Here is a 24,933-nt window from a genome sequence, read left to right as displayed (position 1 = left end):
AACTTTATTTTGAGCAATAAAATATTGATTTAAAAACAAAGGTTTGGGGACTCAGGCTGATAATAGAGTGAGTAACACATTGTCTTGCATGCTGATCTGGATTTGTTCCCTAGCATCCCATATGGGTCTCTGAGTCCACCAGCAGTGATCTCTGAGTGCAAAGTCAAGTGCAAGGCCTGAGACATCTGGGTTTGGTGCAAAGCAAATAAACAAATGAATAAAAGTACCCCCAAAACATAAATTAAATTAAGAAGCTAATATTTATAAATATTGGGAAGGGGGGGCTCGGGAGGAGTGGATGTTACTCTGGTGAATGGGGATATTCTATTTGTGACTGTAACCCAACTATAATCATGCTAGTGATCATGGTGCTTAAAATTAATTAATTAAAAAATACAGGCAGGGGGTAGGGGAGGAGGGAGATAGGGGGCATTGGTGGTGGGAATGTTGCACTGGTGAAGGGGGGTGTTCTTTTTATGACTAAAACCCAACTACAATCATATTTGTAATCATGGTGGTTAAATAAAGATATTATTAAAAAATAACATTGGGGAGAATGGGTTGAAATGGGAAATTTTGCTTACAAAAAGATAAATTGTGCTATTATTGACAATGGTATAAAAGTTCCTCCAGAAATTAAAGCAGACTTACCATATGTATGACACGACAATTCTCCATATGGATATATTGTAAAGGAAAATAAAAATAAAATATTTAAGAGGAGTCTTAAACCCTGTGTTTATTATAGCCTAATTCAGAAGAGTACAATGTGAAACAATACGTGTCTATCGATAAATGAGGGATTAAAGATGTACTTTAAAAAATTGAATAATTTCCCTTGTGTGTATATTCACAAACACAGTAGAATATTACTCACTCATGAGAAAGATGAATACTTATTATTTGTGACAACTGGGATAGGACTTGGGAATATTATCATAAGTGTAATAAATCAAATAGTAAAGGACAAATTCTGCATGTCATCACTTATATATGGAATCAGAGCTAACAGTCTTATTAAAAGGGAAGAATGGTGATTACTCAGTGCTGGACATACAAGAATCATATTGATACTATTTTTTTCTGGTGGGGGTTGGGCTACACCCAGTGTTACTGAGGGGTTACTCCTGGCTCTGTGCTCAGAAATCGCTCCTGGCATGCCCAGAAAATCATATGTGATGCCAGAAATTGAATCCAGGTTCTTCCCAGGTTGACCATATGCAAGGAAAAATGCCCTACTGCTGTGCTATCTCTCTGGTCCCTGATATTATTTTCTGACACAAAATTAATCTTGTATAAAAATAAGTCCCAAAGATTGAATTTTTATGCACAGTGAAAATATTATAGACAAGAATACTGAATTTTAGTATTGACAATTGATGGGACTAGATTTTAAATAATCTCATTACACAAACAAAATGATATTCATGCAAACAGGAAAGAGATATTACATAAAAATGCTCCACATTATCAGTTATTAGGGAGATGTAAATTAAAAAAAAACTAAGATATCATTTTACACCACAGAGACTGGAACAAATCGCAAAGAACTATGACAGCCAGTGCTGATGTGGATACAGAGAGAAAGGAACTTTCTTTCATTGCTGGTAGGAATGTAGGCTGATCCAGTGTTTTTGAAAAACATAAACATTCCTGAAAAACTGTCACTTGAGCTCCCATATGACGCAGCTGTACCTCTTCTATGAATATACTTTAGGAGCCCAAGAACACAATGCAGAAAAGTCCTTTGTACTCCTATGTTCATTGCAGCATTAATCACAATAGCCAGAATTTAGAAAGCATCTAAGTACCCAATGAGAGATGAGTGGATAAAGGAACTCTGGTATATTTAAACAATGAAAAACTATATAGCTGTTAAGAAAAAGAAGTTGTGAATCTTGCTTATACATGAATGCATATATAGAATGCTGAACCAATTGAGTCAGAGGAAGAGAAATAGACATAAAATAATCACACACATTTATAGGGTATTAAACATAAGATAGAATGGTAATAAATATCCAACGATAATAGAGACAGGGGCCAGAAGGGCCAATTCACAGAAGGAAGCTTGCCACAAATAGTAGGAGAGTGCTGTTAGGGCAGAGAAGGAACCAGTATGACAACGATAGTTGGAAATGATCACTCTGGACAAGACCTGGGTATTGAAAATAGATAAAGTTATGTGCATTATACTACATCAGTAACAATATTGCAGATTATACTGTCTTAAAAACTGAAGATAGAGAAAGAAAAATAACTGCCATAGAAGCAAGCAGGAGAAAAGGGCAGAGGGAAACTGCGCCATTGATGGCAGGGAATGTGCACTGGTGAAGGGTATTAAACATTGTGTAACTGAAACTCAAACATGAACAACTTTATATCTCACAGTGATTTAATTAAATAATTTAATAAATTTTTTCTTTTAGTAAGTATAAATCATATTTTGAGAAGCCAGTAAATGCCTTGGTACAATTTAAATTACATTCTCATGACAACCTCAAACATGATACATCAAAAATTAGACTGGCAATAAATATCAAAATCTTGTGTACTAATGAAATTTGGAGAGACTCTTCTGAAGCTCAGAATTTTAGACTGGAAAACCAACTAATGCCTATTTATATCATTTCAAGGAAGACAGATTGTAGAAATATTCAGAATAGTTTTTTGAGGCCACATCCAGAAGTATTCAGGGCTTACCCCTGGCTCATGGTTCACTCTTGGCAGGGCTTAGGGGACCAGATGGGATGTAGTTATTAAACTTGGTTCTGTGTGGGCAAGGTAAGTACTTTACCCACTGTACACTGTCTCCAGTCCCTATGTATAAATATTCAGGCAAGGCACAAATATGTATTATTATTACTAGGAACCATGGTTTAGAAAGTATCTTTGAATTTCAAACACAAAATATAGATGGAAATATAGCGAGTCTCTTCATAGTAATTCAATATTACCTATATATGTAATAGTTATAAAATTTAAAAGTATATATTCTCTCGATTTAATAGATTTGAGACTAGATAGGAAAGAAAATAGGAGCACCAAATTTAACCTTATTTCATAATTCAGAAAATTAACACTGGATAAATCACATAGTGATTCAGTAACTAAATTTGATACAAGTGAAGTACATGCTTTATTGCTTCTCTCTGAGAACATATGATTAAGTGCTCAGTTTAAGTTCAAGCTACATTCATGATAGTTCTTCCACTATCCAAGGTGAAAGCTGAGATACTTCTCTAAACCATTGCTATAGAGTCTATTTTGTATTATCCTTCTTGGGACAAGAGAAGACTATCCTTGTGAGAGCCTGAGAGCTGATTCCAGCTCTACAGTCTTAGATTGGCAGAGGCTTGAGGGAAGTTGAATTGAGCAGGCATAACACAGCATTCAGCTATGTGCCAACCTCTTTGTGGCAGAGATTCAGAAAAACTGTCAGAATCAGCAAAGGCCAACACAGAATTACCGGAAGATCCTGAAAGGCAGATGGAATGTAATGATCATGAATGCAGGAGTTGGCAATATGACATTGGTCAATTGAACATTTTTCAATTATACCAGTCATTTTTATGTTTCTTTACCTCTATCATTCTGTTCTCACTGACTGAAACATTCATAAGTCTCTAAGAAATTAGAGTTCTGTAATTTAAATCATAAGTTGGATGAGCTAGCAGAGTATATTAATATACTCTACAATAACATACATATGATTATGCTCTGTTATAAAAAAAAAGGAAGGTTTAGTGGATAGTGCCAGTCTGAAGCAGTCAGTTCAAATGCTTATTGAGATCAGACTTCATAGTTCTTGACCTTTTTCGTCATGGTCACAGAATGGTTGCACTGTTTCATTTAGCAACCTGTCTGATTTAGAAAGAAGAACAATGGGGCAAGTACGTATCACCTTTTTCCCCTAATCAGAAAAGCTAAGAGTTTCCCCAAACTACCTCCAAATAGAAAAATTAGACTTGCATTTTATTTCCATTGTAAAAAGGAGTGCAGAGAAAGCAAACAGATCGTTTTCTCAGGCTGTTTAGTAGAAACTATACTACTGTACATAGGAAGAAAGGGAGAGAGTGGAGAAGGGGGAACAGAGGAGAGTCAGAGAGAGAAATAATGTTTGAAGGCAATGGTGGGCTTGTGGCATTTTATGTTAGGAAATTGATGGCAATGAGTAGTCAAGTCTGTCCTAAAACAAGGGACAATTTTATAACTATAGGTAAAGCTCACTTGTTGACTTGACTATTTGTGTACCAGTTTTGTTTCACTAACAATAATGGGACAGATTTTCACCTTGTTGGATAATGCCTTATGTGTGCACAGTACTTTCTGTATAAAGTGCTTCACACCTACCTTACTTGATTCTTTGACGTCTCTCCTGTCACAAAAGTTCTTATTCCAATCTCATAGAGAAGAACTTTGAGATAAACAGTACTTGCATTTGTACTAAGTCAAATAACAGGTACAAACTGATATAGGGATCTAGGTTTTTTGACTTCAGAATTCACACCATTAAATTTGCTCAAGAGAATATAGTTAAAAAGAATTAAAACATAAAAAAGTCCTAAAAAACAGATAAAGACTCTTGTGTTCACGTTTTTCCCTTTGTAGATATTGAATAAATAAATCATTTGCTTAAGTAATTGTGTATTAGACTGTGAGATAGGATGAAATATTTTTTTCTTCTTGTATTTCAGAGATTGTCAGCAAGCAAGTCTACAAGTGTTTCTTCCTACAGTAGATGGTCCAGTTCACAGCCACATCAGGTAAGAAGCTCTTTTTGAGCCACTTGATAGAATTCTTTCCTGTGAAGTGTGCTTTAACTTAAAATTACTGTATCACTTGGAAAATGTGGAAGATTTTGGTATTTAGTCTAGTCTCATCTCAGAGGGGGTTCCTCTCACCTAACTCTTGTGCCATTTCTCATAATTAGTTTTCCATATATTGGGTTTTCTCATCAGGGCTCAGTAAACGGAATAATGAGAGGGAGATATTGAGGGACCATGTTCCAATTTCTCAGTGTTTAGCCGATTAAATCAATTTAGCAATTACTGGAAGTGACTTTCCCTTCTAATTTTCTGCAACCCAAAATTGTCCCTTCTGTCTCTTTTATTCCAGGGAGTCTCATATGTCCTGATATGTATGACGCATGGTGTCTGTCTAGAGTACATGACTAATATATAAGAAAATGTACTAAGATGACAGAATTAGCTTTTGGGCCTAACTAAGTTAAATAATGTTCAGTATTATAATTCAGTATTATTTAACCTCTTTAGTGCAAGTTAAGCCTGCTGAGTGCTGCAATATCTTTAGGTGTAAACAAAACAGAATATTTCCTGTTGAGGAGCAGTTTGTATACTCTGCTAAAACCCCATGACCACAGGGGCTTCTTCTGGAAGCAGCATATGGTGAGAACTATCTTTGGACTCTGAAACCTGGGCAGAACTTGTGTTCAAATTTCTTAACAGCTAGGAAACCGAGACAAAATCTGAAATCTGCTTCTATTCCACTTTTATTTTTAAGTAGATAACGTTGGTGATTTTTGTTGCGATAATTATAAGGGAGGGTACATTAAATGGTTTTTCTTCATATTCCTCCTCCACTTTATTTTATTGACTTTGTGTAGAAATTTAGCATCAATGTTGATTTTCTCTAACATTAGCCTAATATGGGAGCTTTCTATATTCTTTTAATATTTCTTTACAGTCACCAGTTGGTATGTGTCAAATAAGATAATGCCATAAAGTGATTGAAACATATTCTTTCTTCGTGAAATATTTTAAATTGACAAAATTTGAGGTGTTTTTCAATTGATTTGCTTGGGAGGATGCCTATTTATAAATAAAATCTAAGAAAAGAAGTGATACAGAGAGAGTCAGTGGCACAATTCAAGAGGTGTTGCTTTGAAACTCCATGATTGGGGGCTGCAGAGATAATAAACAGCATGTTTGACTTGAATGTAGGCCAACTCAAAGTCCAGTTTGAACTGTCAGTAGAAATTTCTGTAGTATGGAGCTTGAAATTGATTCTGACCCCAGCCACGATTCCCCATCTTCCAATAAATTTTTAACAACTCAAAATTTCTTTCATTACCAAATTATAGGCATAGACTGAAAATGTACACTGTGTTATGAAGAGATATTTTTCATTTCTAATCTCAGTCTTTCTAGAGGCCTAATCAAACAGTCAGTCAGTCACCTTGTTTACCCAGAAAAAGACTTTGGAGAGATATTTTAATTTTCACTGTTTGAAGAAAGACTCACAGGTAATATTGTCTGAGGTGATATCATTAAAGTTGGTCTTGGATTATGAGATTTTTCTACCTAGAACTCATTAGTTTATAAGTCAAAGTGGCCCTTTGGGAAACGTACCTGTGTGACCCTTTCTTTAATATACTAACTTTAACATGTCTTGTCCTGGCAAACTTTTCACAGTATACAATGTTAAAAGTGAATATAGAAAAGTACTGGGGACAATATTAATTCTAAAGATGTATTCTTTAAATTTAATGATATTATAATAACTTATTTTATAAAACATGACAGTAGATTACAATAGTTTAGTTTTAATATCCTTGGATAATTAAATAGTGACCATTATGTACAATTTTCCCACTATCTCTTTGAATTGTCACAGGTGAGTGTGAAAGTGAAAATAAGGGGCTTCAATTTACCTTTGCATATTTTTCAAGAAATATGTTTATATAGGGGACCTTTAATACTAGTAGGACCTTTTATGGTTTGGAGATATAATGGTGTAAACTTTTTGGTTTTGTTTTTCTTTCTTTCTTTCTTTCTTTCTTTCTTTCTTCTTCTTTCTTTCTTTCTTTCTTTCTTTCTTTCTTTCTTTATTTCTTTCTTTCTTTCTTTCATTCTTTCTTTCTTTTTCTTTCTTTCTTTCTTTCTTTCTTTCTTTCTTTCTTTCTTTCTTTCTTTCTTTCTTTCTTTCTTTCTTTCTTTCTTTCTTCTTCTTCTTTCTTTCTTTTCTTTCTTTCTTTCTTTCTTTTTCTTTCTTTCTTTCTTTCTTTCTTTCTTTCTTTCTTCTTTCTTTCTTTTTTCGTTTTCTCTCTTCTTTCTTTCTTTTTTCTTTCTCTCTCTTCCTTCCTTCTTTCTTTCTTTCTCTCTTCTTTCTTTCTCTCTTCTTTCTTTCTCTCTCTTTTTTTTTTTTTTCTACTTTTTTCTTTCTTTCTTTCTTTCTTTCTTTCTTTCTCTTTCTTTCTTTCTTCTTCTTCTTTTTCTTTCTTTCTTTCTTTCTTTCTTCTTTCTTTCTTTCTTTCTTTCTTTCTTTCTTTCTTTCTTTCTTTTCTTTCTTTCTTTCTTTCTTTTTCTTCTTTCTTTCTTTCTTTCTTTCTTTCTTCTTTCTTTTCTTTCTTTCTTTCTTTTTCTTTCTTTCTTCTTTCTTTCTTTCTTCTTTCTTTCTTTCTTTCTTTCTTTCTTCTTTCTTTCTTCTTTCTCCTTCTTTCTCTCTTTCTTTCTCTCTCTCTCCCTCCCTCCCTCCTCCCTCCCTTCCTTCCTTCCTTCCTTCCTTCCTTCCTTCCTTCTTCCTTCCTCCTTCCTTCCTTCCTTCCTCCTTCCTCTCCCTTCCTTCCTTCCTTCCTTCCTCCCTCCTTCCTTCCTTCCTCCCTCCTTCCTTCCTTCCTCCTTCCTTCCTCCTTCTTCCTTCCTTCCCTTTCCTCCTTCCTTCCTCCTCCTCTTCCTTCCTTCCTTCCTTTCCTTCCTTCCTTCCTTCCTTCCTTCCTTCCTTCCTTCCTTCGTTCCTTCTTCCTTCCTGTGCTCTTCCTTCGTTCCTTCTTCCTTCCTGTGCTCTTCCTTCGTTCCTTCTTCCTTCTTCTTTCTTCTTTCCTTCCTTTCTCTTCTTTTTTTGTGTGTGTGTGTGTATGGGGGGTATCTTATAATGCTCAGAGAATAACTCCTGGCTCTGCTCTCAGGAATGACTCCTGGTGGGCTGTAAGGGATTGAATTTAAGTCAGCCATGTGCAAGCAAGCACCTTACCACTATTATCTCTCAGCTCCTAATGCAACTGTGATTGCTTCTATAGTTGCTTCTATTCTTCTATTGGGGATTCCTTTGAGCTATAAGTGAAAGAAGTCCTATATATATTATATCCTGTACATTTTCCTGGGGATTACTTGTTGTGTTCGTCCCTTATCCATTTACTTTCCGATACTTTTTTTGAGCCCAGCCCTTAATACTGACTTGTTAACTGACTGGATTTGTTAACTGATAGGTTCTTTCAAGGGGAGGCATTGTTGGCAGATTGGAAAGAGATAAAAGGGGGGAAAACTAGGATACTGTTTGCTTTAGGTTTCCATGGTCTGAATCTCTGTATAGATGCAGCTTTGTATTTAGCTTGATTTTTGCCTTTAGTTTAACTATTCCTTCCCCTGCCTCAGCTTTCAACCTTTTTAAACCTTTGTTACTTGTTTTACTAGCTCTCTTAACAGCTTTATAACTTGTTTTCTGTTTTAAATTCTAGCTTGGAACTCCATTTCTCCACCTACACCTACTATGGCTTGACGAACTTCATTTTTTTGTTTCTCTAGCAAGGGTTTTAAGTTGATAAATATTATGTGAATATTTATAGACTTCATTAGACTTGCAGTTGCAGAAAATGCTGGAATTTATTCTTTTGAGTTGACACTGTGGATGGCAATTCATTTTACTCCTATCCCACACATAATAATAATTCTTTTTTTTTGTTACTCATGCTTTAATCCTTCCTTTTACAATTTGTATTGATTACAAAAACCTTTGTCTTTTGTACTTGTAATGTAATTGCTTATTGGCGCCAGGTTTTGGAAGTACCTACATAAATTCTCAGCTTGAGGTGGAAAGTACAACTGAAGCCTTGATTCCAGCTTTGTGTCTTCATTTTAGTCCTGGAATCCAGCTTTGTGTCCTCCTCTGCTTTTTGGCAGCAAGAGAACATTTAGAAAACAAATTAACATAAATTTATATTTACTAAGAAATTAGTTGGGGGAACACTAGCAGAAAAGGAGCAGGAAGAAAGACACTTCTCATGCATTTATATTTGTTAGGATATAAGTGAATTTTAAACTTTTTGGACACCATTTGATAGTCTTAGAAACAAGCATAATCATACAGGAATTAATATGAAAGCATTTCCATAAGATTATTATCTCTGCCTGTTGTCCCACCTTTACCTTCCAGGTGGGGACGCTGTTGAGAGCCTAATAAATAGTTTGGGAGCGAGGTGGTCGGGGTCTTTTGGTAGAGTTTATTGGCTGGTACCAGGTGGTTTTTGGGAAATGGTAGTAGGCTTACAAAGGACTGTGCACCTGACCTTCTTACCCCGTTATCCTATCTGTGTGGATTATTTGCTGCGGATAAATATTATCAAGATCTACCCCCACAGGAGATAGGGGAATGGGAACCAATTTCTAATTCTGAGAGCTCTTTGAGAATACACCCATAACCAATCAAGGGGTAAATAACCCAACAAGAATGTCTTTCATTTTTCTTAAAACCCATAGATGAGTGAGAGTATTCTGTGTCTATCTCTCTCCCTACGACTTATTTCACTCAGCACAATAGATTCCATGTACATCCATGTATAGGAAAATTTCATGACTTCATCTATCCTGATGGCTGCATAATATTCCATTGTGTATATGTACCACAGTTTCTTTAGCCATTCATCTGTTGAAGGGCATCTTGGTTGTTTCCAGAGTCTGGCTATTGTAAATAGTGCTTCAATGAATATAGGTGTAATGAAGGGAATTTTGTATTGTATTTTTGTATTCCTAGGGCATATCCCTAGTTGTGGTATAGCTAGATCATATGGGAGCTCAATTTCCAGATTTTGGAGGAATCTCGATATTGGTTTTCATAAAGATTGGACTAGATGCCATTCCCACCAGCAGTGGACAAAAGTTCCTTTCTTTCCACACCCCCACTAGGAAAATGATATTTCTAATGGAGAAATTGTGAGATGAAGGGTATCAAACTTTGGTGTTTTCCCTATCAAAACAAATCCTAAACATCATTGAGCATTGAACATCATTAAGGAATAGGCACTTTAACATACTGTGAATTGATGGAACAATTAGTCAGCTGAGGAATGAGGAAAAAGAATGAATTTATTCCAGAGAAATAAAGATTACTCTGTTTTTTAGCTTACCACTCAAGTAGGTGGTGTTGGCTTGACATAGCAGTAGCAACTAGCATGGTCATTTTTGACCATAGTTTGAATCCTGCAACTGATTCTCAAGCTGTGGACAGAGAATATTGATTTGGACAAAAAGAAAATGTTGTAGTTTATAGTCTAATTTCTTGTGGTACTATAGAGGAAAAAAGGTAACTTTTCAAGGATTCAATAATAAGACAAACAATTGGTGATAAGAAGAATCCTTTCTGCTATTTTAGTAAACAAGAATTAAGAGAGCTCTTTACAATTGAAAATTCATAGAACTAAGCCTCCTAGCTACAGCTTCAGTCTTTACATGCTGCTCATAGAAGATCTGATAAAAATTTTTATGCCTATATTTCCTTTCTCTATTCTTTGGAGATAGCTCGATTCTCTGATCATGATTTGACGTACACACATGACTTATCTGTTAACAAAGAGCTTGATGTAATAGAAGACTCAAACTATATTCAACAAAAGGGTTCACAAAGCTCAATTTCTTGTTAAACTTGAGTCGAAAAATATTAAACTCCTAATGAAAAGACAAAAAAGTGAGAAGACTTGGCTGACATAATCTGTATTTTCTTGAACAAAGGTGAAAGGCCATCATTTGAATAAACTAAGCATCAAACTGCATCTCACATGACTATTAGTGAAACTGAGCGTGAAGAAATCATTTCTCTTTTGGTGTAAATCACCAAAGTGATTTACAAATCTTTTGGAAGCTAGATTTTTTTAGTAACTTTTTTGTAAACTCTTCCTTTAACCTCTGCCCCTTCTCCATTTGTTTCGGTATTCAAAATCGTTTCTTGACTGGCAAGCATAGCCATTGATGATCTGCCTGACAAGAGAAAGATGCTCTTAGCAGCATAAAGACGAATGTGTCTGACCTGCAAGAGTGTAGGCACATATGTAAAAGTGCATTCCATGACCATTCTGTTGCTACTTTTCTTAAGAGCTGTGACAATGATGAAGTTGGTATGGGCTGTTTATTGAGAGTGACAGAAAGTTTTGCTGCTGAAACCAAGTTGCTGCAAAAAGTGGCACTAAGAGAAGAGGGGACTACACAGGAAGTACTACAAGATAATCCTCAGAGAAGTTATGATGATTTACCCAGTGTATTAATCAGAGCTGATCTAGGACCAAATCTAGATCAGCTAAAGGATGATGAGATTATGCATAACTGCAGTCCTTGACCTATGAATTCTGTAACAAAAAAAAAATCGGAATTTAAAGCATCTATTACTAAAGAATTTAATGATGCTCAAGCAAAAGAGGCCAAGTTGAAGGAAGAAACTAGCGTTTTCACTAGATTATGCATGATTTCAATCTTTACTTGGAAGACTCTATAGACAATAGCAAGATTTTTCCAGTCAATTTTTGGAGCATGTTCACAAAGAAAATAGCTCGTGTGGATTTGCAGCTAGTTCTAGAGCAGAATTTGTGCAGTACAGAGTATCTCTCCGTTTGCATAGCAATAATGAGTCAGAAGTAGTGAAAGTGAAAGCCAGAAGGAAAACCAGAAGGATCACTTCAGACAGCGAAGATGGAGTTACTTCTAAAGAGACTGTGCATACAAACCTGTTCAGTATATCACCCTTTGAATTTGCATCTACAAAACAATTTGATACTTAACTCCCCAAACTAACAATTCACCTAGAAAGGTCTCCTCACCTAAGATATCATATATCTTACCTAAGATGATTGTATAGATAAGTCAAAAAGTTCCTTGGCTTCTAGTGGTTTTCAACCTTTTTGTAGAAAGTTATACTTCCTTCATTAAAAAAAAAATCACGAGGCACACCACCATTAGAAAATGTTAAAAAAATTTAACTTTGTGCCTATATTGACTATATATAAAGTAATTCTCTTAAATAGGAATCAAAGAAACACAAAGAAATTATTTTATAATTACTTTATTATGAAATAATTTATTCGAATCTAATGATTTGTCTATTTGTGAGTCGAAGCCACATGTTACAGATGAAATTGGAGTTTTTCCACGGCACACCAGACAATATCTCACAGCACACTAGTGTGCTGCAGCACAGTGGTTGAAAAACGCTGTTCTAGGGGGTCACTTATTATTGTGGTGTTAGACCCTGTGGAGGATATAAAGGAAAGTCTTGAATAACAGCATTGAAGGAGAAGGCTGTTGAGGATTTGATGGAAGAAGGAACTGAAGAAAGCAGTGGGGAAACCTCTGAAGAAACAGAAGCCTTTTCCAGAGAAATTCTGCCTTCAGAAAATAAGACTAATTGGTTAATTTACCTAAGCCTAACTCTTCAGTTCAAGAGCCACTTTCTGGTGACCTTGAGACTTTGTGTGTTGTACAGTCCTGTGATTCTCCCCAGGAGAAGATAGTGGATATGGAAGATGACTATGAGAGTCTTATAAAGCGTGGAAAAGAACTGAAAGAGTGTAGGACAATATAGGAGGCTTTAAACTATTTAAAGCACTTGCATAAAAAGGGAAGATCCTGAAATCATGCTTATTACCCTAAGTTTATATAAGCAACTGAATAAAACTTGAGAATATAGTTATTATATTTGAAAGTAAATCTCCAGATTTGGTAAATATGGGCTCATAAATAAATGCTTTGTGGGTATAGGACACATGGGATTAAGAGGATGTATTTCTAAGAAGTAAGTTTTTTTCCCTTGCCAAGTTCAGGAAAGATTTTAAGAGAAGAGGAAAGAAGGCATGGAAGCTAGTTTATGGGAAGGGGAGGTACCTAAAACTGAAATTTGGAAGCTATATTTTTAAAAAATAATTTTTATTGTGACCAAAGAGATTTACATATCTTTTGGAAGCAAGATTTTTGTTAGTAACTTTTTTGTAAACTCTTTCTTTAACCTCTGCCCCTTCTCCATTTGTTTTGGTATTCAAAGTAGTAGGTTAATACTTTTATCTTTCAGGTTTAACTCCTCTATGTGGAAAGGTTTTTGTAAAATGCTTTTGGCCATTGTTAATTTTACTTTGAAAGTGGTCACATTAAAGTCTCTTTCAAAAAAATAAAAAGAGGGTCACAGGAATGAGTACCTGGCCCCTTGCATTATCTCTCCAGCACTATTTTCTTTATCTTTGTGTATTTGCCAACTTTGTAACTTTAATGGAGAAATTTTTGTTCATTATGCTCATTAGTCAAGATTATATGAAACTATATATATTCAACCTAATCTAGCTAGTACTTATGTCTATAGGAGATAACATACAGATTCAGCAATAAGGAACATCTAATAAGAGGGGGTTATTGTTAACATGGAGAATGAGATTGAGATGAGGCTTATTTGTGTGATTTTATTGAGTTTGTGGAATTAGTTTCACCTGAGTAATTTTAAGAGTGGGAATAATTTTGTAATTGTTATCTTTTTTAAAAAACATTTAAAAAAATTTAAAATTTTAAAAAAATTAAAAAAAATGTTTTAAGAGTGGGAATAATTTTGTAATTGTTACCTTTTTTCAAAAACATTTTTAATTAAAGAACTATAGTTCTAAAGATTTTGATAATTGAATATTAGGCATAAAATATTTCAACACCAATGCCTCCACCAGTGTCAACTCTCATTACCAGTGCTCCAATACTCCCCCACCTCAAGTCCTGGTGGTTGCAGTTTATACCTCATGTTTTTAGTGTTTCTGAATTTGTGCTTTGGATATATAGCTATACCACTACTCCACATGTGATTGTAATCTTAATAATGCAAAAAAAAAGAGATAAAAGAAGTGATGAAGTAGCAGCAGTCTTTTGTTTAGAAAAGGTGAATATTTTGCCAGTCTTGTAATTTGAATAGGAGTTTGTGTTGCAATTTGAGTAAGCATGTACAGTGGTCTTGTTTTAATTTTATTCAATTAGGGTTGTAAATAACCTTTTAAATCTGATGTTGACATCCTATGAATTCAAGTAGGAAAGTCATTGACTTAAAAGCAAATGACATCTTATTTATTTAGATTTCTGATTATATACATATATAAACACATATATACACAGAAATACATACATATGCACAGAAACAGAATTTACTCGATTGTACAAAATCAAAGGCCAGAATATTTTCTCTGAGGTTTGCAGTTATCCCGATGCGTGCACTGATATTTAAGAACTTGACCAAACAACGAAGTGTCAATGTACTTAACTGGAGTTGGCATCCAGTTGACACCATAGCATCAGAGGTTGTTATGAATCTAGAGATTAGACAAAGTTCACAGTCCCAATTCTTATGCATTTGCAAATTGTCATGACCCATTTACAGTTCTTTAAAGAATAAGGGAAACTACAATAGCAAACTTGACATATTATAAAACCTTCCAAATTTGAACTTGCTCTGGAAATGAATTAACTAGAATGTTGGAAATTAGGGTTTGGTTAAATAAAATGTCTGATTTATGTTAGATTGTCTCCAAAGATGGTGTCCTTGTAAACAAACTTTTGTCTTCTTCCTTTGGTAATTATCTGATCTTTTAATTCACTTTTTAGCCAATGGAGTATAGTGAAGTAACACTTAAGGCTTCCAAAGTGACATAAAGCAACTTGCAGTTTTAGTTTTATGTCCTTGAAATGCTTACTTTAGAAAAGTTACAGCCTGTTTTGATGTCCTACTGTTTGACTTTCATACTATTATATCAAAGTCAAAATTAATCTTGGAATAAAACTGTATATGGAAAAGAAATATTTAGCAGTCTCTAACTGCTTTCGTTATACTAGCAGATATTTTGGACCTCTTATACCTTCAGATAATTTGAACCCTAATCACCAGCTGAATAGAATCATATGAAAGTTCAAGTGAAACCAACCAATTATAACCAAACAACCTGGAAGATTGTTTACATGAGTCAATATTATCCATAACAATGGGTAGAAAAATGTTTGCATTTAAAAGTTCAGTCATAAGTATTTTAATGACTGGAATACTCATTTGCAATTATCATGCCTTGTGTAAAAATTAGTGCAATTTAGAGCTTTCAAAAGCTAGACAAAAATTTCTCCTGTAAACTTTTCAGTATTAATTTTCTATGGAAATCTTGACAGACAAAACACTATATATTCATTTAAGTTTTAATCATTATTAATCTTTGATTCTGAGATTTAAGTCACAGAAATCATGAGCTATATATACTCCTCTTACAAGGTGAGTGGTTGTTAGCAATGTCACACTCACTAGAGAGTCCATTTGTTGTCGTAGATTGCTCTTACCATCTGCCATTAGATGGATACAACACACAAATTGTGCCCAATTTAATATTTGTGAAAGTGGAATATCACTTCTGTCCTTAGGACATATAAAATCGATGTGGTGTTCTCCAGTTTTTATTTCCTAATGGTGTAATACAGAAAGCCCTTACATTCTAGATGTTGCAGTTGAAAGATGGTAGTGACTCATCCAATTTGGATTTCTAAAGGAGTTGCAGAGTAGAAATCCTTGGCAAGGTTATAGTACAAGTTATAATCGATCACTATTTTTCTTAGGTTCAGGAAGTTGAAGCTAACTTATTTCTGTAGTATTCTCTAACCTCTTGTGATTGATACAAAATGTTTTAATATCCTATAGGTATTATTTCAACCCATGTTATTCAAAATCAACTCAAAGTCTAAAAATAATGTGACTTTTGTATACACAGGGTTTTAAGAAAGAATTTCTGTTTCTATCTCTAATTAGCTTTCTATCCCAAGTCTCTCAAAATAGAAATCCTGGCAACAGCACTGTTTATTTACTTAGATAATTTGAGAGCACTTGACACTCAAATTATTCTCAAATTAAGTTGTTTTCTTTTATATTTTCAAAGTAATTTAATAGCAACCTTTTAATAAAATAAGTTATTAGACTATTTAAAATATTTATTCCATGCGGTAGCAAAACATTTCACTATACTTAATAAAAAATCATTGTTACTGGTGAAGGGGGGTGTTCTTTACATGACTGTAATCATACAACTACAATCATATTTGTAATCACGGTGTTTAAATAAAGATAATTTAACAATAAAAAAAGAAAAATCATTGTTATGAATCATCTAAATGCACATGAAAGTGGAGACAACAGTATAATGCACTCTGTGTATCCATCTACAAGCCTCCGATACTTATCCATATATGGGTAATTTTTTTCAAACAATTCTGGGCTACAATTTGACTGCTATAAACATCTCAGTAAAGGTAATATTACGATTATCTTTTACCTATTTTTAATAATACACCATTCTATAGTGGTAAGTAGCATAATTTTATTTCCTCTTATAACCAAGTATTTTACTGTGTAGATATGCCAGTCTTTCTTAATTCATTTATTTTTATGCCATTCTTGTTCTCATTTGTTCTTGGGTTGCTTCCATTTCTTACTTGTTATGGATGGTGATGCAATAAACATAGGTAATCAAACACTTTTATGAAATGATTATTTTTGGGACCATTTGATAGATATGAAGAAGTTAAGCTGCTGGTATATACAGAAACTAAATTATCTTTTATTTGAGGTCTCCATATATTTTTTCATGAAAATTGAAGCAGAGGACATTCCCAACAACAATGAATGATATTTACTTTTAACCATATCTCCAACAACATTGTTTTTAAATATAAGTATCTTATTATTAAGATGCATCACTAATATTGAGATAAAATAAGACTTGGTAATAGCAAGGGCTATTGTACCATTTCTTTGTTAATTCTTTAGTTCACAGATGAGAACTAAAGCATTTGTTACTGATTAACAGTGGGAGGCTATTATTAGAGGATTAGTATTTAGTTGAAGCCACTTTATTTTAAATTATCTATAAAAGTAAAAGTTTGCCCATGGACCAAAGAGAAACATTGCCATATTGGTCTGATGACACGTCAGTGTTAACCAGGATGTATACTCAACCTAAATCACCTTAATGTCTTCACTTCCTCCTTAGGGAAGAAGATTCCTTCAATGATGGGACAGTTCCTTAATGACATCATCTTAAAATAATTCATGATTATAAGTCTTATGGTGAACCTCAGAGGAAAAATGAAGACCAATATTTGTTTTGGGGGACTATAAGAAGTGGAATAAATAGGGAAACTGGGTTTTTGCTTTATTGTAAATTCACTTATCACTATTAGCAAATTAGGTGTTAAAGACTAAGATTCAAAATATCCAAGCCTCCTCTGCTAATATTAGGCAGGAAAATATTAAGAGGTAAAGATAATATAAGACCATTGTTTTATCAACTTGTGATTCAGTGAAGAAAACTTGGTATAGTTGTAAATAATTTTTATGCTGGCTTATTGCAGTCTCAAGAACCAATAATGGCTTCATTGGATTTCTTATTGCACTATCAATATGTACTAAGTTCACAGAGGTACTTGATAGGACCGATTATCCTTTCTATAGACACAGAATCTCCAAAGATATGTACCGTATTTGCCGGCTTATAAAATGACTGGGCGTATAAGATGGCCCCCTAATTTAGCAGTTAAAGCATAGGTGTAGGCCTATATTCGCTGTACTTGATAGGACTGATTATCCTTTCTATAGACACAGAATCTCCAAAGATATGTACCGTATTTGCCAGCCTATAAAACGACTGGGCGTATAAGACGGCCCTTAATTTAGCAGTTAAAACATAGGTTTAGGCCTATATTCGCTGTATCAGACAGAACCTTCCTGTGCTGCAACTGTATGTACCACAGTGAGCCAATCACAACAAGCAAAGGTTCAGAGGTTATACTGTAATAGACTTCCTTTCTGACTCTGGCTAATCTGAGCAGGCTTTTTACAGTGTAGATTCGGGTCCAGAACATTGTCTAATTTGCATACATCAAAAGCCTGCTTCGATTGGCTGAGTTAGAGAGGCATCCGAGCAGTCTTGCAGTGATTGGTGCAGGATCGAGTTGGCAAATTCGTTTTGTGGCACTATTCAGACAATTTTCATTAAGCGGCATATTGAAACATTTTTCGGGATATACTCGGTGTATAAGACGACCCCTGATTTTTGGTTGACTTTTTTTTGTTTCAAAAGTAGTTTTATACGCCGGAAAATACGGTATATAGAATTTGTATACTAAAATTGACTTCAGAATATGATAAGTCTAAAAAATCTGTTAGTCCATTAGGCTAAAAGTTTATTAGTCCAAAAATCTATTAATATTTTATGTGATAAAGTGTTATATTTTATAAGATGTGTATATACTTGCACAAATATTTCACAATTAAGGGAAAGGAGAAAGTTATGGCAGTAATGGATTCATAATCTGGTTCTAGAAAGGATAAGATAGACTTCCTGCAAGAATGATGACTTGAACGCTGGAGACTTATAAAATTAGATTCATGTTAATTATGTCTCTAGCTTTATCTTTGGCATATCGCTAAATCTCTAAAGCCTTGGTTCTTATCTATAAAATAGTAGCAATTATTGTTGCTAATGCCATCAGTTATTATGAGTAGTAAATGGTATAAGAATAGTAACTGATAAAAGTGTTCAGAAAAATACACAAAAAAATTTTATATGTAAAGTAATTCATCCTAATAGCTAAGTTACATCTTCAATTAGCAATTGGTGCTTAATGGTTGAGCCATAAACTATTTGAAGAGCTAATTCTTCTATGTTGAGAGTCTAAGGTTTAGACCAGCAATTTTATTTACCATTATTTGCAACAGGATTGGAATTATTTTATTAAACATGAAAATTTTTTAGATTTTTAAATTTATTTAAACACTGCAAACTACAAGGTTATTCCTAATAAAGTTATGGTGGGTTTTTTTTTTTTTTTTTTGAGTTTCAAAGTGGTTCATGATTGAGTTTAAGTTATATGATGCACAATATCCTTCACCAAAGCACCTTTAACACTACAAATTACCCCAGTTTCATGCCCTTCCCCTTGCTCTCTCTCCTGCATGCTTCCCTGGCTGTTTTTCTCCTCCTCCTCCTCCTCCTCCTCCTCCTCCTCCTCCTCCTCCTCCTCCTCCTCCTCCTCCTCCACTTTCTCATACGCTTCCTCCTCTTCTTGTTTCTCCTCCTCTTCCTCCTCTCTTCCTCCTGTTCTTCTTCTTCTTCTTCTTCTTCTTCTTCTTCTTCTTCTTCTTCTTCTTCTTCTTCTTCTTCTTCTTCTTCTTCTTCTTCTTCTTCTTCTTCTTCTTCTTCTTCTTCTTCTTCTTTTCTTCTCCTCCATCTTCTCCTCCTCATTCTTGTCCTCCTTCTCTACTATCACCTCCTTGTTCTTCTCCTACACCTCCTCCTCCTCCGTATTTGTCTTCTCTTCCAGCACCTCTTCCGCCTTTTTCTCCTTCACCTCCTCCACCTCTTTCTCCTTTTTATATCTATGTTTTCTTTTTCTTTTCGATACTATGGTTTGCATTATTGGTAGTGAAGGGGTGTCAATGCATAACACTTTATCTTCATTCAGCACCCAGTTCTTGTCCCGAGTGATCATTACCAATTCTCATTATCATTATGGTCCCTTCTTTTCCCTAACTGCACTCCCCTGCTATTTGTGGCAAGCTTCCTACCATGAACTTGTTCTTCTTGCCTTCATCTCTATTTTCTCTGTACCATATTATCTTTTTCTTTATAGGTCTCACAAATGAGTTCAATCATTCTATGTCTATTCCTCTCCCTCTGACTCCTTTCACTCAGCATAACCAAAACATGAACAATAATCTACCTAAAAAATAAAATTACTTGGTTACATGGTCATATTAGTGTGACTGCTTTCTAGAGTCTATAAACTATGAATATTTGATCAATTATATTTATCTTTGCAGCTGAGAAGCAAATCAAAAGACTGTAAATTGTTAAGGAATATTAAGTAGAGTTTTGTTGATCTAAAAATTCCATGCCAGTTTTATTATCTTTTATAGAGTTCATATTGACAGAGTTAATGCTATGTTGAATATGATGACATGAATGCTAACTTTTGAAATATAGAATAACATATAAAATTTCACCTAAATCTCAAACTGTATATTCTGTCTTTAAAAAATATTTGGGAAAATATTACTTTGTTTTTAAAATAATTTCACTATAAGAACAGCTTTATGAGAGACTATCATTTTTAGCAATTATTTTGCTTACATGAATATTCTAGTACAGTGAGAAAAACTGAGTCTATAAATTGCTTTCAAATGTAATAATACTTTATGATACTAAACTTTAATATTGATAAACATTGATATGCTTTTGAAAGTTTTACAAATTTTTGTGTCCTATGTTTCAAATATTTGGTGTGATAATTGTATTTTTAATTTTTTCGACCACACCCAGTGACGCTCAGGGGTTATTACTGGTTATGCGCTCCAAAATCACTCCTGGCTTGGAGGACCATATGGGATGCCGGCGGATTGAAATGTGTTTCTTCTTGGGTCAGCCACGTACAAGGCAAATGTCTTTTAACTGCGCCATCGCTCCGGCCTCTGTATTTTTAAATTTTAAAGATGAGAGCTTTGTTTTTTATTTCTCAAAAATTCACAGAACTTTAGAAAGGCCATTGCTCTGGATACTGAATCTATAGTTTGTAATGAGTAAAATGATTGTGTAGGTGACCAGTATGAGAATATGTAATAAGTTTTATGCAGAAAAAATTTTAGTTGAAGTTTCAGCAGTCTGTCTATTAAAAATTGGGGGATCTCTTTTTATATTCTGGTCTTTGTATTAATGTAAAAACATAGTCCCATTGACCATATGTACTTTAAAATTCAAATTTCTCTTTTACTTCTAGATGAAAATGCATAATTATATATAATTTATAATTTTTATGAAAGAGCTTCATTCTTACTCAGCACTATTAGCATAGGAATATTCATGAATGGGACTCAATAAATGAAAAGCTACAAATTAGTTCAGGTCAAGTTATTCCACCAGTTATGTTCATATCAGATGCAATTTTAGTGTCTAAAATGACTTAAAAAGGGCTTTTAAGCTATTTCATCATTTTGAATTGGAGAATCCGATTAGGATTACTATAGTTTATAAGAGTTTATAGGCTATTATAATGTGTTAATATAAATCAATAGTTTCTAATCATTAGCTCATGTTACTTGAATTATAAAGTAAGAAAGGGAAAGTTGTTATCTTTATTTTATAACCAGACAGAATGGAACATTGAACAAATGAATAACCTTTTTAAATAAAAATGTATGCGACCAAAATGCATACATTTGGTGTATTCTGATTTTCCATCACATGAATCTATTATAATTTTTTTCATGGCTTCCTCATTTATTCAAATAATTTTTCATTTGCATCTTGCTGGTACCTTGATGCTAGCCATTTCTTTCAGCAGAAAAGAATTCCTGTGCTTCTTTATAGAGTAACTTTATGTACATTTTCATTAGTTTTTGATGCACTTGGGTACTATCTATATCATTGCTTTAAAATAACTAAAAATATATATTATATATATAGATACAGACATGTTTGTGTGTTCCTAGGGTATATTCCTAGGAGTGGTATAGCTGTATCATATGGAAGCTCGATGTCCAGGTTTTTCTTTTTTTTTTGGTCACTGTGAATTTTTTTTTATTTTATTTAAACACCTTGATAACATACATGATTGTGTTTGTGTTTCAGTCATGTAAAGAACACCACCCATCACCAGTGCAACATTCCCAACACCAATGTCCCAAATCTCCCTCTTCCCCACCCGACCCCCACCTGTACTCTAGACAGGCTTTCCACATCCCTCATACATTCTCATTATTAGGACAGTTCTAAATGTAGTTATTTCTCTAACTAAACTCATCACTCTTTGTGGTGAGCTTTCTGAGGTGAGCTGTAACTTCCAGCTCTTTTCTCTTTTGTGTCTGAAAATTATTATTGCAAGAATGTCTTTCATTTTTCTTAAAACCCATAGATGAGTGAGACCATTCTGCATTTTTCTCTCTCTCTGACTAATTTCACTCAGCATAATAGATTCCGTGTACATCCATGTATAGGAAAATATCATGTCTTCATCTCTCCTGACAGCTGCATAATATTCCATTGTGTATATATATGTACCACAGTTTCTTTAGCCATTCGTCTGTTGAAGGGGATCTTGGTTGTTTCCAGTCTTGCTATGGTAAATAGTGCTGCAATGAATATAGGTGTAAGGAAGGGGTTTCTGTATTGTATTTTTGTCTTTCTAGGGTATATTCCTAGGAGTGGTATAGCTGGGTCGTATAGGAGCTCGATTTCCAGTTTTTGGAGGAATCTCCATATTGCTTTCCATAAAGGTTGAACTAGATGGCATTCCCACAGCAGTGGATAAGAGTTCCTTTCTCTCCACATCCCAGCCAATACTGTTTATTCTCATTCTTTGTGATGTGTGCTATTCTCTGTGGTGTGAGGTGGTACCTCATAGTTGTTTTGATTTGCATCTCTCTGATGATTAGTGATGTGGAGCATTTTTTCATGTGTCTTTTGGCCATTTGTATTCCTTCTTTGTCAAAGTGTTTGTCCATTTCTTTTCCCAATTTTTTGATGGGATTAGATGTTTTTTCTTGTAAATTTCTGTCAGTGTCTTGTATATTTTGGAGATTAGCCCCTTATCTGATGGGTAGTGGGTGAATAGTTTCTCCCACTCAGTGGGGGGCTCTTGTATCGGGGGCGCTATTTCCTTTGAGGTGCAGAAGCTTCTCAGCTTAATATATTCCCATCTGTTTTTCTCTGCTTTCACTTGCGTGGAGAGTGCAATTTCCTCCTTGAAGATGCCTGTAGTCTCAATGTCCTGAAGTGTTTTGCCTATGTGTTGTTCTATATATCTTATGGTTTTGGGTCTGATATCGAGGTCTTTAATCCATTTGGATTTTACCTTCGTACATGATGTTAGCTGAGGGTATAAGTTAAATTTGTTGCAAGTGGCTAGCCAGTTGTGCCAACACCACTTGTTGAAGAGGCTTTCCCTGCTCCATTTAGGATTTCTTGCTCCTTTATCAAAAATTAGGTGACTGTATGTCTGGGGAGCATTTTCTGAGTATTCAAGCCTATTCCACTGATCTGGGGGCCTGTCCTTATTCCAATACCATGCTGTTTTGATAACTATTGTTTTGTAGTAAAGTTTAAAGTTGGGGAAAAGTAATTCCTCCCATATTTTTTCCTCAATGATTGCTTTAGCTATTCTAGGGTGTTTATTGTTCGAAATGAATTTCAAAAGTGCCTGATCCACTTTTTAGAAAAATGTCATTGGTATCTTTAGAGGGATTGCATTAAATCCATATAATGCCTTGGGGAGTATTGCCATTTTGATGATGTTAATCCTGCCAATCCATGACCAGGGTATGTGTTTCCATTTCCGTGTGTCCTCTCTTATTTCTTGGAGCAGAGTTTTATAGTTTTATTTGTAAAGGTCTTTCACATTTTTAGTTAAGTTGATTCCAATATATTTGAGTTTGTGTGGCACTGTTGTAAATGGGGTTGTTTTCTTAATGTCCATTTCTTCTTTATTACTATTGGTGTATAGAAAGGCCATTGATTTTTGTGTGTTAGTTTTGTAGCCTGCCACCTTGCTATATGAGTCTATTGTTTCTAGAAGCTTTTTGGTAGAGTCTTTAGGGTTTTCTAAGTAGAGTACCATGTCATCTGCAAACAGTGAGAGCTTGACTCCTTCCTTTCCTATCTGGATTCCCTTGATATCTTTTTCTTGCCTAATCGCTATAGCAAGTACTTCCAGTGCTATGTTGAATAGGAGTGGTGAGAGAGGACAGCCTTGTCTTGTGCCAGAATTTAGAGGGAAGGCTTTTAGTTTTTCTCCATTGAGGATAATATTTGCCACTGGCTTGTGGTAGATGGCCTTAAGTATATTGAGAAAGGTTCCTTTTATTTCCATCTTGCTGAGAGTTTTGATCAAGAATGGGTGTTGGACCTTATCAAATGCTTTCTCAGCATCTATTGATATGATCATGTGATTTTTATTTTTCTTGTTGTTGATGTTGTGTATTATGTTGATAGATTTACAGACGTTAAACCATCCTTGCATTCCTGGAATGAAACCTACTTGATCATAGTGGATAATCTTCTTAATGAGGCATTGAATCCTATTTGCCAGGATTTTGTTGAGGATCTTTGCATCTGCATTCATCAGTGACATTGGTCTGTAATTTTCCTTTTTCATAGCATCTCTTTCTGGTTTAGGTATCAAGGTGATGTTGGCTTGATAAAAGCTATTTCGAAGTGTTTCCGTTTGTTCAATTTCATGAGAGTCTTGCCAGGATTGGCAGTAGTTCCTCTTGGAAAGTTGGAAGAATTCATTAGTGATTCCATTTGGGTCTGGGCTTTTGTTTTTGGGCAGACATTTGATTACAATTTTAATTTCATCATAGTGATGGGCGTGTTTAGATATGCTACATCTTCCTCTTTCAGCCTTGGAAGATTATAAGAGTCTAAGAATTTATCCATTTCTTCCAGGTTCTCATTTTTAGTGGCGTAGAGCTTCTCAAAGTAGTTTCTGATTATCCTTTGAATTTCTGCCATATCAGTAGTGATCTCTCCTTTTTCATTCCTAATACGAGTTATCAAGTTTCTCTCTCTCTCTGGCTCTCTCTCTCTCGTTCTCTGTCTCTCTTTGTTATTTATGACAGTGGTCTATCAATCTTGTTTATTTTTTTAAAGAACTAACTTCTGCTTTCATTGATCTTTCAGATTGTTTTTTTGGGTTTCCACTTCATTGATTTCTGCTCTCAACTTTGTTATTTCCTTCTGTCTCCCTATTTTTGGGTCCTTCTGTTGAGCACTTTCTAGTTCTATTAGCTGTGTCATTAAGCTACTCAGGTCAGCCCCTTCATCCTTCCTGATGTGTGCTTGCAAAGCTATAAATTTTCCTCTCAGTACTGCTTTTGCTGTGTCCCATA

General features: G+C 34.6%; 1 pseudogene; it reads left to right on the top strand.

Moving 5' to 3' along the window:
* Positions 1-9,924: 9,924 nt before the first annotated feature.
* Positions 9,925-12,679, top strand: LOC125998206 (DNA excision repair protein ERCC-6-like; annotated as a pseudogene).
* The last annotated feature ends 12,254 nt before the right edge of the window (positions 12,680-24,933 follow it).

The sequence above is a fragment of the Suncus etruscus genome, chromosome 20 (assembly GCF_024139225.1).
Source record: "Suncus etruscus isolate mSunEtr1 chromosome 20, mSunEtr1.pri.cur, whole genome shotgun sequence".
Taxonomy (NCBI): Eukaryota; Metazoa; Chordata; class Mammalia; order Eulipotyphla; family Soricidae; genus Suncus; species Suncus etruscus.
This window is presented reverse-complemented; position numbering and strand designations above follow the sequence as displayed.